This window comes from Micropterus salmoides, unplaced genomic scaffold (assembly GCF_014851395.1).
Source record: "Micropterus salmoides isolate LMB-PRFRI ecotype aquatic unplaced genomic scaffold, ASM1485139v1 Ms_hic_scaffold_8, whole genome shotgun sequence".
Taxonomy (NCBI): Eukaryota; Metazoa; Chordata; class Actinopteri; order Centrarchiformes; family Centrarchidae; genus Micropterus; species Micropterus salmoides.
The window spans coordinates 30885189-30899192 of NW_024044570.1; the positions used below are offsets into that span (position 1 = coordinate 30885189).

Consider the following 14004-nt stretch of genomic DNA (forward strand, 5'->3'; position numbering starts at 1 on the left):
TAGATGAAATTTATAGTTTTCTTTTAACTTTCCAATAGAATATGCCCAGATGTAAGTTACACATTTTATCATTTCATGCACTGACTAAAGCATGTTTTCAACAGGATTGTGGAATATAAGATACTTTTCACAAAAGGAAAAGGCAAGGTATGTGCAAATTTTACCATTGATTACTTACTAGTAACTACAAGTATGTTTAATCAGTGGGTGGCACGGTGCTGCAGTGGTTGGCCGCACAGTAAGAATGTTATGGGTTCAAACCTGCTGGCTGGATTTGATAGGGGTGTGGAGTATGCATGTTCTCTTGTGCCCGTGTGGGGTTTCTCACACCGCAGGATTAGGATGATTAGATTAACAACTCTAAATTGGCTGTTGGTGTGAATGTGACCAGGATGGATGGATGTTTTATTAGTGAGCTCCACCAAATAACGGCTAGTGCTTATTAGTCTGAAAGGCTGACAGCAGACACTTTAGGCACTGTTCAATCACATGAACTGACTACAAAAACATCTTGTTGTATGACTTGCACAGACATAACCTGCAACCATGAGTACGGACGCAGAGATGGCCATCTATGGCAAAGCTGCCATTTACCTCCGTAAGCCAGAGAAGGAGAGAATTGAGGCTCAGAACAAACCTTTTGATGCCAAGTCTGCCTGCTACGTGGCCGATGCCAAGGAGCTGTACTTGAAGGGAACAATCATCAAGAAAGATGGTAACAAAGTCACCGTCAAAGTCCTGGACACTCAGGAGGTTAGTATCATGAAGTCAGAGTCAACTGGTAATTAAGTATGATCAGTTCTGATTGTGACAAACGTCCTGTTCCAGGAGAGGACAGTTAAAGAAGATGACGTCTCTCCAATGAACCCTCCCAAGTTTGACAAAATTGAGGACATGGCCATGATGACCCATCTCAATGAAGCCTCTGTGCTTTATAACCTCAAAGAGCGTTATGCAGCATGGATGATCTACGTAAGACATTCCGCCTAATGACAAAAGATAAGTAGTGAAAATTTAGACATAGAGTTAACGGTTGATTCTCTGCGATCACTTTCAGACCTACTCTGGGTTGTTCTGTGCCACTGTGAACCCCTACAAGTGGCTTCCAGTGTACGATGCTGAAGTTGTAAGTGCCTATAGAGGCAAGAAGCGTATGGAGGCTCCACCCCACATCTTCTCAGTCTCTGACAACGCTTTTCAGTTCATGCTTACTGGTAAGTCTTTACCATACCAATGTAGAGTATGTCAGTGTGAGGGTACTGTCGCAGAAATCCACAGTTAATTCCTTTGTTTTCCCATTAACAGATAGAGAGAACCAGTCTGTCTTGATCACGTAAGTTTCTCATTTGTTGACTTTGTTTAACATTGTCAAATATCTTGATTAAATTCTCATAAGTCTGTGTGTATGACTAGTGGAGAATCTGGAGCTGGAAAGACTGTGAACACCAAGCGTGTCATCCAGTACTTTGCAACAATCTCAGTTGGTGGAGACAAGAAGAAGGACACATCAAAGGTGGAGTAGATTACTGTAGGATGATTACAATTCAGTGTTCTGTAAGAACAGAATATTTGACCAGGGGGAAGATATTGTAATTTTCTGATGTCGCTTCTAAACTTTGAAACTTCTAGGGGTCACTGGAGGATCAAATTATTGCTGCCAATCCCCTGCTGGAGGCCTATGGTAACGCCAAAACTGTGAGGAATGACAACTCTTCTCGTTTTGTAAGTATGGAGGGATTTCTACACATGAGAGGTGTTGTTACAGATTCCCTGTGTGGAGGGATGTTAAAAATGCCTTTGTTCCAAACAGGGTAAATTCATCAGAATCCATTTCGGCACAACTGGCAAACTGGCTAGTGCTGATATTGAGACATGTAAGTAACAATCCTCATAGTACACACAAATGACTGCATTTGAGAATGGGCCAGGCTGTGACTTATGAACAACATTTGTAGATCTGCTGGAGAAGTCTAGAGTGACATTCCAGCTTCCTGATGAAAGAGGCTACCACATCTTCTACCAGATGATGACCAACCACAAACCCGAGCTGATTGGTAAACAGACTAAGTTGTTGCACAGTGATAAACTTTCTTACATTCTTCATATAAAACAAATCTATTGAGTTTCTAACCCTTTTTTTGATCTCCAGAAATGTCACTCATCACAACCAACCCCTACGACTTCCCCATGTGCAGCCAGGGTCAGATCACTGTGGCCAGCATTGATGACAAAGTTGAGCTGGAAGCCACTGATGTGAGTGACCTTCAAAACATTTAAATATACTTTGTGCATTAAATGCAACATCAAAGCTATTGTTTTAAATGTATTTTTCTAAAGTCATTGTGTTTTATGTGGACACCTCCTCTGAACACAGAACGCTATTGACATCCTGGGCTTCACTAATGAAGAGAAGATGAGCATCTACAAGATGACTGGTGCTGTGCTTCACCATGGCAACATGAAGTTCAAGCAGAAGCAGCGTGAGGAGCAGGCTGAGCCTGATGGCACAGAGGGTGAGTATTTAATGTCAGCTCAAAGTGAATAGTTTGGGAACAGCAGTGGTAAAGTTCTTCACCGCCTGGTTTCTGTTACATCACGATGGTTAATCACATACTGTACGTATTAACTATAAATCACTATTTTCAGATGCTGACAAGGTTGCTTACTTGCTGGGTCTGAACTCCGCTGACATGCTGAAGGCTCTGTGCTATCCCAGAGTGAAGGTCGGAAATGAGTTTGTCACCAAGGGACAGACTGTACCTCAGGTATCGGAGAAATACTGGTAGGAAATTTTTGTTTTTGCTCTTAGGTTTGTAACATGACATTCACTGTGGAAATTAACGTCCTTTTTTTTAGGACACTGTATTTTAAAGATAATTCTGTAAAAAATCCTTTATTGTAAAGGGTGTAAACAATATTTTTCATGCTTGTTCAATGAACCATAAACAATCAATGAGCATGCACCTGTGGAATTGACCCTAACAGCATGCAGACGGTAGGCAATTAAGCTCACAGTTATAAAAATTACGAACACAAAAGAGCTTTCTACTGACTCTGAAAAACACCAAGCAAAGATGCCCAGGGTCCCTGCTCATCTGCATGAACGTGCCTTAGGCATACTGCAAGGAGGCATGAGGACTGCGGATGTTGCCAGGGCAATAAATTGCCATGTCTGTCCTGTGAGAGCCCCCTTTGTTCAGGGACACATTTTTTCCATTTCTGTTACTCAGGTGTCTGTGAAAATTTGTTCAGTTTATGTCTTAGTTGTTGAATCTTTTTATGTTGATACAAAGATTAACACAAAATAAAAGCTGTTGTAAGTGAGAGGACATTTCAAATCCCATCCCTGTTTTTATTCAGGTGATGAACTCAGTGCCTGCCCTGGCCAAGTCTATCTATGAGAGGATGTTCTTGTGGATGGTCATCCGCATCAACCAGATGTTGGACACTAAACAGCCAAGGCAGTACTTCATTGGTGTCCTGGATATTGCTGGCTTTGAAATCTTTGATGTAAGCTTCATTTCCAATACTTCAGCAGATGATACTTTTTATGACAGAATCATTCTTATTGCCTAAAAGAGATTAATCTGATTATTTTTCCCCTCACAGTACAACAGCATGGAGCAGCTGTGCATCAACTTCACCAATGAGAAACTGCAACAGTTCTTCAACCACCACATGTTTGTCCTGGAGCAAGAGGAGTACAAGAAGGAGGGTATTATCTGGGAGTTCATTGACTTCGGCATGGACTTGGCTGCCTGCATTGAGCTGATTGAAAAGGTAATGACTGAATTTTGTGATTCTTTGTAATTGTTCTTAATTTGACTTAATGTATCACTTAATGACAAACTTCTCCAAATTTCCTCCAAGCCCATGGGCATCTTCTCCATCCTTGAAGAGGAGTGCATGTTCCCCAAGGCCACAGACACTTCCTTCAAGAATAAGCTTTATGACCAGCATCTTGGCAAAAACAAAGCATTTGAGAAGCCAAAGCCCGCCAAAGGCAAGGCTGAGGCCCACTTCTCCCTGGTGCACTATGCTGGTACCGTGGACTACAATATCTCCGGCTGGCTGGACAAGAACAAGGATCCACTGAATGAGTCTGTTGTGCAGCTGTACCAGAAGTCCTCAGTTAAACTGCTGGCTACTCTGTATCCTCCTGTTGTTGAAGGTAGGATAGTAACTTCATAAACAGATTTTAAGGTTGTAGATTCTGTATATTTTTATCTTACTATAGCATGTTTTATGTATGTCTCGCCCTAACAAAACATGTGATCTTAAAATTATCAACAGAGACCGGTGGCGCCAAGAAGGGAGGCAAGAAGAAGGGTGGTTCTATGCAGACCGTGTCTTCACAGTTCAGGGTAAGGTTCAACATTGCAAACTTGGGTATACACTACATCTCAGTTCATACTCAAACTCACAATTGTTGCATTTCATGACAAGTGTTACCATTTTGGATCTACAGGAGAACTTGGGCAAGCTGATGACTAACTTGAGGAGCACCCATCCTCACTTTGTGCGCTGCCTGATTCCCAATGAGTCAAAGACTCCAGGTACATACAGAACATAATCTCAATGGAGTCTTTGAGGAGTGGTTATGTTTTCTTGGTATGGTTTCTTTAATTTAGATCTGCTTCAACAAAAAGATTTTTTATTCAAAGAAGTCACTATAAAATGTGTTTTTTACAGGTCTGATGGAGAACTTCCTGGTCATCCACCAGCTCAGGTGTAACGGTGTGCTGGAGGGTATCAGAATCTGCAGAAAAGGTTTCCCCAGCAGAATCCTCTATGGTGACTTCAAGCAGAGGTATCAGTGAATATTTTAATACAGTTTTTTGAGACTATTGAAAGAAAATGCTCACACTGACCATTAACTCTCTCACAAAAGGTACAAGGTGCTCAATGCCAGTGTCATTCCTGAGGGCCAGTTCATTGATAACAAGAAGGCTTCAGAGAAGCTGCTTGGCTCAATTGATGTCAATCATGATGAGTACAGATTCGGACACACCAAGGTAAGAACCATCACTGCATCCATACTTTAGTGTACGTACCAATGACGATGATGTTTTTTGGTCCATTTTTCCCCAATCTGTATCTCAAAAACATCTTACATAAATTTAATTCATTTTGAAGGGAAATTAGACAATAGGTCAAGGAACAAGTAAAGGAAAGAATGCAGAGAAATAGCACCATCATGTGGCCATTGATAAAACAGTTTACATTTTGCTTTGTTACTCTTGAACAAAGAGGCTTGGAACCCATTTCATTCTGTCCTTAAAGTCTGCCATTATTTGTCATTCATTTTTGAGGAAAAAACCTTAAACTTAACTCCTTCAACATATTTAATTAGATTTCCAACAAATTTACATTGTTTTGATACAAACCTGATCCTGATACAGATAAAACATTTTTGTTGTCTTTCTTTCTATGTTTTCTTAATGATATAAGACATTACAAGATTGTGTGTGTTATGCGCTCTCTGAATCCTATGTAATTTAATGTTTAGTATGGTTTACAGTGTGTACTGTAGACAGTAAATTCTGTTTTCTGTTTGTTCAGGTGTTCTTCAAGGCCGGTCTGCTGGGTACCCTTGAGGAGATGAGAGATGAAAAGCTGGCATCTCTGGTCACCATGACTCAGGCTCTCTGCCGTGGTTATGTCATGAGAAAGGAGTTTGTGAAGATGACAGAAAGGAGGCATGTTGAAAACAGCTCATTTTAAGGGCACATTCATTGTATGAATCATTAAGAATGACTTTGTCCATAACAATGACTTGTTGTCCACAGGGATGCCATATTTACCATCCAGTACAACGTCCGCTCATTCATGAATGTGAAACACTGGCCATGGATGAAGGTGTACTACAAGATCAAGCCTCTGCTGAAGAGTGCTGAAACTGAGAAGGAGCTGGCCCAGATGAAGGAGAACTATGAGAAGATGCAAACAGACTTGGCTACTGCCCTGGCCAAGAAGAAGGAACTGGAGGAGAAGATGGTGTCCCTTCTGCAGGAGAAGAATGATCTGCAGCTGCAAGTAGCATCTGTAAGTACACATCAACAGAGAGTTGAGCTTTTTCATGTTTTTCAGTGGTTAGCTATGTGCTAACGTCTATTTTCATAAAATAAACTAGGAATCAGAGAATCTGTCAGATGCTGAGGAGAGATGTGAAGGACTCATCAAGAGTAAGATTCAGCTGGAGGCCAAACTCAAAGAGACAACTGAGAGACTGGAAGATGAAGAGGAAATCAATGCTGAGCTCACTGGCAAGAAGAGAAAGCTGGAGGATGAATGTTCGGAGCTCAAGAAGGATATTGATGACCTGGAGCTTACCTTGGCCAAAGTGGAGAAGGAGAAACATGCCACTGAGAACAAGGTGTGTAAATATTAATACATCTAGCAGATCAAGTAACATTTAAGCATTACCATGTAATAACAATATTTTTCTTGCAAACTTAGGTGAAGAACCTGACCGAGGAGATGGCCTCTCAGGATGAGAGCATCGCTAAGCTGACCAAGGAAAAGAAAGCCCTTCAGGAGGCTCATCAGCAGACTCTTGATGACCTGCAGGCTGAGGAAGACAAAGTCAACACTCTGACCAAGGCCAAGACCAAGCTTGAGCAGCAAGTGGATGATGTAAGTTTACAAAGTCTCTTGGATTGGAAAAGCAAGATTCTCCTTGAACGTGATGATTAAAAACTCATATTAATGTTCAGCTTGAGGGTTCTCTGGAGCAAGAGAAGAAGCTGCGTATGGACCTTGAGAGAGCCAAGAGGAAGCTGGAGGGTGATCTGAAACTGGCGCAGGAATCTATCATGGATCTTGAGAATGACAAGCAGCAGTCTGACGAGAAACTGAAGAAGTAACACAGTTTTTGAATTTGTACAACCATTCCTTTAAAATGATGATCAGCTGCAGGAACTCTTACTATGTATGCTATCTATTATTCTCACAGGAAAGACTTTGAGATCAGTCAGCTCCTTAGCAAGATTGAGGATGAGCAGTCAATGAGTGCTCAGCTTCAGAAGAAGATCAAGGAGCTTCAGGTGAAATATTGTGTGTCATCAAACATTACTGTAGGCTTTTCCTGTTTTGTGTGAAAAAAAGGTAAAGTTTACTGAAAGACAACACACCTACATTCAACAGGCCCGTATTGAGGAACTGGAGGAGGAGATTGAGGCTGAGCGTGCTGCTCGTGCCAAGGTTGAGAAGCAGAGAGCTGACCTCTCCAGGGAACTTGAGAGATCAGTGAGAGGCTAGAGGAGGCCGGTGGTGCCACTGCTGCTCAGATTGAGATGAACAAGAAGCGTGAAGCTGAGTTCCAGAAGCTCCGCCGTGACCTTGAGGAGGCGACTCTGCAGCATGAAGCCACGGCTGCCGCTCTTCGCAAGAAGCAGGCTGACAGCGTAGCTGAGCTGGGAGAGCAGATCGACAACCTCCAGCGTGTCAAGCAGAAGCTTGAGAAGGAAAAGAGTGAATACAAGATGGAGATTGATGACCTCTCCAGCAACATGGAGGCTGTTGCTAAAGCAAAGGTACACAATACATTCAATTCTATTTAATACACATCTTAGTGTAGTCAATAAGTTAAAATATGATCACTGATCTGATCTCTCTTTTACTCATTAGGGAAATCTTGAAAAGATGTGCCGTACTCTTGAGGACCAACTAAGTGAACTGAAGACAAAGAATGATGAAAATGTCCGTCAAATCAATGACAGTGGTGCACAGAAAGCACGTCTCCTGACAGAAAATGGTATCTACAAGTTATCAGTTATCTGTTGAGTGTTATTAAGAAATGTCACACAAAGTAATCATGACATCTTTCACACAAGGTGAGTTCAGCCGTCAAATTGAAGAGAAAGAAGCTCTTGTCTCTCAGCTGACCAGAGGCAAACAGGCCTTCACACAGCAGATTGAGGAGCTGAAGAGACAGGTTGAAGAGGAGGTTAAGGTAAGAAAACGTTGAGTGTACCAACAATACTTCCTGTGTGTTATTTCAACATTTTGCACACTGAATATTATTTCTTCCACCAGGCCAAGAATGCTCTTGCCCATGGACTGCAATCAGCCCGCCATGACTGTGATCTGCTGAGGGAGCAGTTTGAGGAGGAGCAGGAGGCCAAGGCTGAGCTGCAGCGTGGAATGTCCAAGGCCAACAGTGAGGTGGCTCAGTGGAGAACTAAGTATGAAACTGATGCTATCCAGCGCACTGAGGAGCTTGAGGAAAGCAAGTGAGTAACTTTCAAACAATAAATGTCCAGAAGTGCAGCATTTTAGCATAGCTCAACTGACAATGGTACTGCTTCTATCAATGCTTGCATTTAAGCAAATATCCAAACATTTAATTATTATTATTTTATTTCATATATTACTGGAAAAATATTACATATATTAAATTAAGAATGTGTAACTTTCTTTAACTGAGAATCAACCTGCACCCCTTTCAAACAGGAAAAAGCTGGCCCAGCGCCTTCAGGAGGCTGAGGAGCAGATTGAGGCTGTGAACTCCAAGTGTGCTTCTCTGGAGAAAACCAAACAGAGGCTCCAGAGTGAGGTGGAGGACCTCATGATTGATGTGGAGAGAGCCAATGGGCTGGCCGCCAACCTGGACAAGAAGCAGAGGAACTTTGACAAGGTAACATTTACTTTGTGCGACCATAACATCGAATCAAAGAATGATGTGTATTGATTATTTAGTAAGTAAACTCTATTAATTGTGTTATTCAGGTGTTGGCAGAGTGGAAACAGAAGTATGAGGAGGGTCAGGCAGAGCTTGAGGGAGCACAGAAGGAGGCTCGTACTCTCAGCACTGAACTGTTCAAGATGAAGAACTCTTATGAGGAAGCTCTGGATCAGCTGGAGACCATGAAGCGTGAAAACAAGAACCTGCAACGTGAGTTCCGAACAGCTAACATTTGCTTTCTTACGCTGTATTGTATGTACGCTTAACAGTATTAAACACATGCATCTCTCTGCAGAGGAGATCTCAGATCTGACTGAACAGATTGGTGAGACCGGTAAGAGCATCCATGAGCTGGAGAAATCCAAGAAGCAGGTGGAGACGGAGAAGGCTGAGATCCAGACAGCTCTTGAAGAGGCTGAGGTAATTTTAGTGCGATCTTCTGAAAGAAATTTTTATTAATTATCTCAAATGCAGGGGGCCTTTCTGTCCTGTTAAATTTAATTTCTGTTATTGCATTATGCCGTTAATCCAATGAACTTTTCCTGTATTTGTTCCAAAATAAAAGCCCTCTAGCGTTTCAGCAGACAGAATCCCTACATTTCCTAACAAGGCTTTTATTGTCAAACATTTGCATGGGAGGGTGTTGTGGCACAACCAGTGACTCACAGGGCTCCCTAACAGTACTTAAAATGTAGTTATTGCCATCTTGTGGCACCTATATGTTATTACAAGATACATTTGGCTTCGACATAAACACACATTCACCCACAGTGACTGAAATACGACAATAATACTTAAGACAATGCAGAACAGGGTTGGAAATAGAACGATTATATTGGTGAATTTATTCAATTAAAGTGATGGAAATGTACATTGTGCTTTGTTGGAACAGCACCAGGAGTATTTAGGATCATCCTTTATTTATAAATGGCAACCTACCCGCCCCAAGCAATTATTTGAGACCTGGACTTTATTTAACCACCAGCTTTATTTGATGAAATACGGTATTTTAAAAGGTTTTAAAGGCAGAAATTCACATTTTTTTCTCTGATATCATTAGGGAACTCTGGAACATGAAGAGTCTAAGATCCTGCGTGTCCAGCTGGAGCTCAACCAGATTAAGGGTGAGGTGGACAGGAAGCTGGCAGAGAAAGATGAGGAGATGGAGCAGATCAAGAGGAACAGCCAGAGGGTGATTGACTCCATGCAGAGCACTCTGGATTCTGAGGTCAGGAGCAGGAACGATGCCCTGAGAATCAAGAAGAAGATGGAGGGAGACCTGAATGAGATGGAGATTCAGTTGAGCCATGCCAATCGCCAGGCTTCTGAGTCCCAGAAGCAGCTGAGGAACGTGCAGGCACAGCTGAAGGTATTGTAAGACACAGAGCTGTTGCACAGGCTAAGGTCAATGCTCCTATTTTGTACTCATGTGAATATTTTCCTGATGTTTTTTCACCAGGATGCTCAACTGCACCTTGATGATGCTGTCAGAGCCCAGGATGACCTCAAGGAACAAGCTGCTATGGTGGACCGCAGGAACGGTCTCATGGTGGCTGAAATTGAGGAACTTAGAGCTGCTCTGGAACAGACAGAGAGAAGCCGCAAAATCGCTGAGCAGGAGCTGGTGGACGCCAGTGAGCGTGTTGGACTTCTGCACTCTCAGGTGAACAACACAATCATTCCTTTTTCTAAATAACATGTGAAAAATCTGTCATGTGGTGACTTAAGTGACTAAATCTGTTTACTTTTTAGAACACAAGCCTTCTGAACACCAAGAAGAAGCTTGAGTCTGACCTGGTCCAGATCCAGATGAAGTGGATGACACTGTTCAGGAAGCAAGGAATGCAGAGGAGAAAGCCAAGAAGGCCATCACTGATGTAGGTTTAACTTTCCTTTGTTCTTAATTGTACATAATGTAACGTAATGTGTTTTTTTCAAAATATTTCTCATTAACATTTCATGCCGTCTCCTTCAGGCTGCTATGATGGCTGAGGAGCTGAAGAAGGAGCAGGATACTAGCTCTCACCTGGAGAGGATGAAGAAGAACCTGGAGGTCGCTGTTAAGGACCTGCAGCACCGCCTGGATGAGGCTGAGAACCTGGCCATGAAGGGTGGCAAGAAGCAGCTCCAGAAACTTGAGTCTAGGGTAAGACAACTGTGTTAAGATTTGCAGTTGAACAAATGTAAGAAAAGATTTGGATCCTAATATTTGATGAATTGTCTGTTCTTTCGAAGGTGCGTGAGCTGGAGACAGAGGTTGAGGCTGAGCAGAGACGTGGAGCAGATGCTGTTAAGGGTGTCCGCAAATATGAGAGGAGAGTAAAGGAGCTCACCTATCAGGTACAGTCACTTTGAAAGTTAACATGTACAAAACATATTATTATTACATCTAACATTTAAACATGCAAATTTACTTTCTATCACAGACTGAAGAGGACAAGAAAAACGTTACCAGGCTGCAGGATCTGGTTGACAAGTTGCAGCTCAAGGTGAAGGCCTACAAGAGGCAGGCTGAGGAAGCGGTAAGGACAAAACTTTTACAATGAGGAATTGATACTATGTCATAATAGTTTCATGTACAGCAGAAATCGAAGGCCTTTTTGACCGTTTAAATATTTTCTATATCTTGTATTCCAGGAGGAGCAGGCAAATGTTCATCTGTCCAAGTGCAGGAAGATCCAGCATGAGCTGGAGGAGGCTGAGGAGCGCGCTGACATCGCAGAGTCCCAGGTCAACAAACTGAGAGCAAAGAGCCGTGACTCTGGAAAGGTAAATATACAGCTGTTTAGTCAAAAATAATTACAACAGCAATCATCATTCTTTAATTCATATCACTATGTTAGAGCAGATATGTTAGATTATTATATTCACTTGACACAGCATAAGGTTTAAGTCGGCAGTCAGAAGATCAAAATTACCCAAAGCTTATTTAAAAAATCACAAACCATTTATCTGTTTTTTACAGGGAAAAGAAGCAGCTGAATAAAGCACACTGAATGTTTCCCTGTGTTAAATCATATAATATGATAATTCATGGTGAAACAATAAAGATTACGTTATTGCTCTTAAATTGCTTTCTGTAATACTTCAATGTCTGTGCTTCCCATGAACGGTAGCTAAAATGAGATTTGTAAGTTGGTATGGACAGCTAATAAGCGTGTCCCTTATGTGCAGAGCAACTTTATTACCAAGTTGGCCTATGAGCACCTAAGGATTTCTCAGGATAAGTTAGAAAAACATATTGTTTATATATATATATATATATATATATATATATTAATTACATAATTCAAGACAAGGTCCCATTTATGAGCTTTCTTTGGAGGCCACAGACAGGACTGAGACAGCACAAAAAAATGGTATCTGACAATCACAGCATGTATACACATATTTGGCTCTAATCAGAAAGCATTCAAACTCAACAGATCTTTAATAAAATAGGCAGAAGGCAAACTAGTCAGATCATATACAATAACAATATTCATATATACCAGGCACATCACAATGCCAAGCGTGTGAATAAACTTGACTTGATATTGACTTCAGTATCACGTGGTAAAGGAGCTAATCAAATATGCCAGCTGTTCTGTAACAGCTATTTTTAGGCATTCTGATACCTCCACAACAGTGAGCACATGCACATATATTTTCAAAAGGCACTATTGATTGGTGTTATGTGCATGATTATTGGCTACACTTTCAAGATAATAAAAAAATATAAAATAACATCTCTTTTTCACAGGAGCTTTTTCAGATTGCAAATTACATCATGTCACTATATTGGCTGACAAATGAATGTGGAAATGTTTTCTTTCACACTGCAATTTCTGTACTACTGCCTGTGACATTTAAATATGATATTGCAAGCAGAATGGTTGACATTCAACGTGCTGTGATGTGCGTGGAGCCAAAAATGGACTCGAATCGATGTCGTCAGAAAGCGCTAATAGCTTGACATATGAGTGTGAATGCCATATGCATATCTCCTGCACCTTATACATGGTAGTCGCTGTATATTTTTTCTTTATACATTTCTTGTGAAACTTAACATCTTAATTGTTTAACAGCATTTACTCAAATTATTTTAAAGGATTTTGCTCCATTTATTATTTAAACAACAGTGTATCAAACAATTTAAACAATCAATGAGATGGATTACAAAATACATGTATTTTTACTGTAACTGTAGTTTCAATAAATCATCCAAATTAATGAATAAACTAAACTAAAGCTACTTATTTTAATTAAAGATTATCACAAAGTCAGAGCTTTGCTGATGGAAACCTGAAACATAAGATGTATGTACTAGCAGCAAATGCCAAACTATGGTAAGCATCAGCTGTCTTCCTTACCATATATGGGATGTATATTTGACACTGTATTTAACTTCTGCTTTGTAAGCAAGACTTCCAATTTAAGTCTGTGAGTGTGGTAGAAGACCTTTGAAGCTCTTGTTTGTAGTACAGTAGTCCAAATATACAGTACAGACAGTACATGATTTAACTAATTAAAAATTATTATTTTAACTATTTTTCCCACAAGAACTAAAGTTACTTAGTACTAGTTAGTAACCAATTTCAGACATGATTAAATTGTTTATTGTTAAGTAAATATTGATATTGTTTGAAATCAAACTACCGTATGGTGTTCCATATAAATTGTTTTGTGAATCTATTTCCTTTTGAGTAGAACTCAATTACATTACCGTGGATAATAGATGAATTAACATACATTAAAAGACAAGAAAATAAACAAGTAACCCCCCCCCCACTATGAGAGGAGTCAGTCAACAGGTGTCAGAAAATTAGGATCTAAGGCATGCTCTGAAATAGACAGAGAGAGGGTGCGAGGTGTTTGAGCAGCTGGCCATCCTAGTGAGTGTGATGGACTTCTATTCTCATGCAAACATTTCTTGACTAATTCACAAATCAAATAATATGTTCCCATCAGGCAGAGAAGATATAAGTGACTAAATCTTTTTATAAGGGAGAACAGAAGCCTTTTGAATACAAAAGAGCCTTGAGGCTGACCTGGTTCAGCTTCAAAGTTAAATCTATATTAAACATATATATAAGAAAGGATCTGAAAATGGTGTGACATGAAAAACATTGAGAAACCCTGGCATACATGTGCCAACTTCTTGAAATGAACAAGCAAGGAAAGAAGGCAAATAAGAAAGGCCCACCCTAGCTTGATTTCTTTCATAGTCTTACAGCAGATGACTATGTAATTATCACCACATTGTTTCCCTGAGAAACAAATTTGAATTTATATCAGAGCAATATGAAACACAAAAAAACAAACTTAGCATACAAAAA

The 14004-nt window shown here is 40.6% G+C and overlaps 1 pseudogene; it reads left to right on the forward strand.

The window, feature by feature from the left end:
- The first annotated feature begins 546 nt into the window (after positions 1 to 546).
- On the forward strand, positions 547 to 11756 carry LOC119893299 (annotated as a pseudogene).
- The last annotated feature ends 2248 nt before the right edge of the window (positions 11757 to 14004 follow it).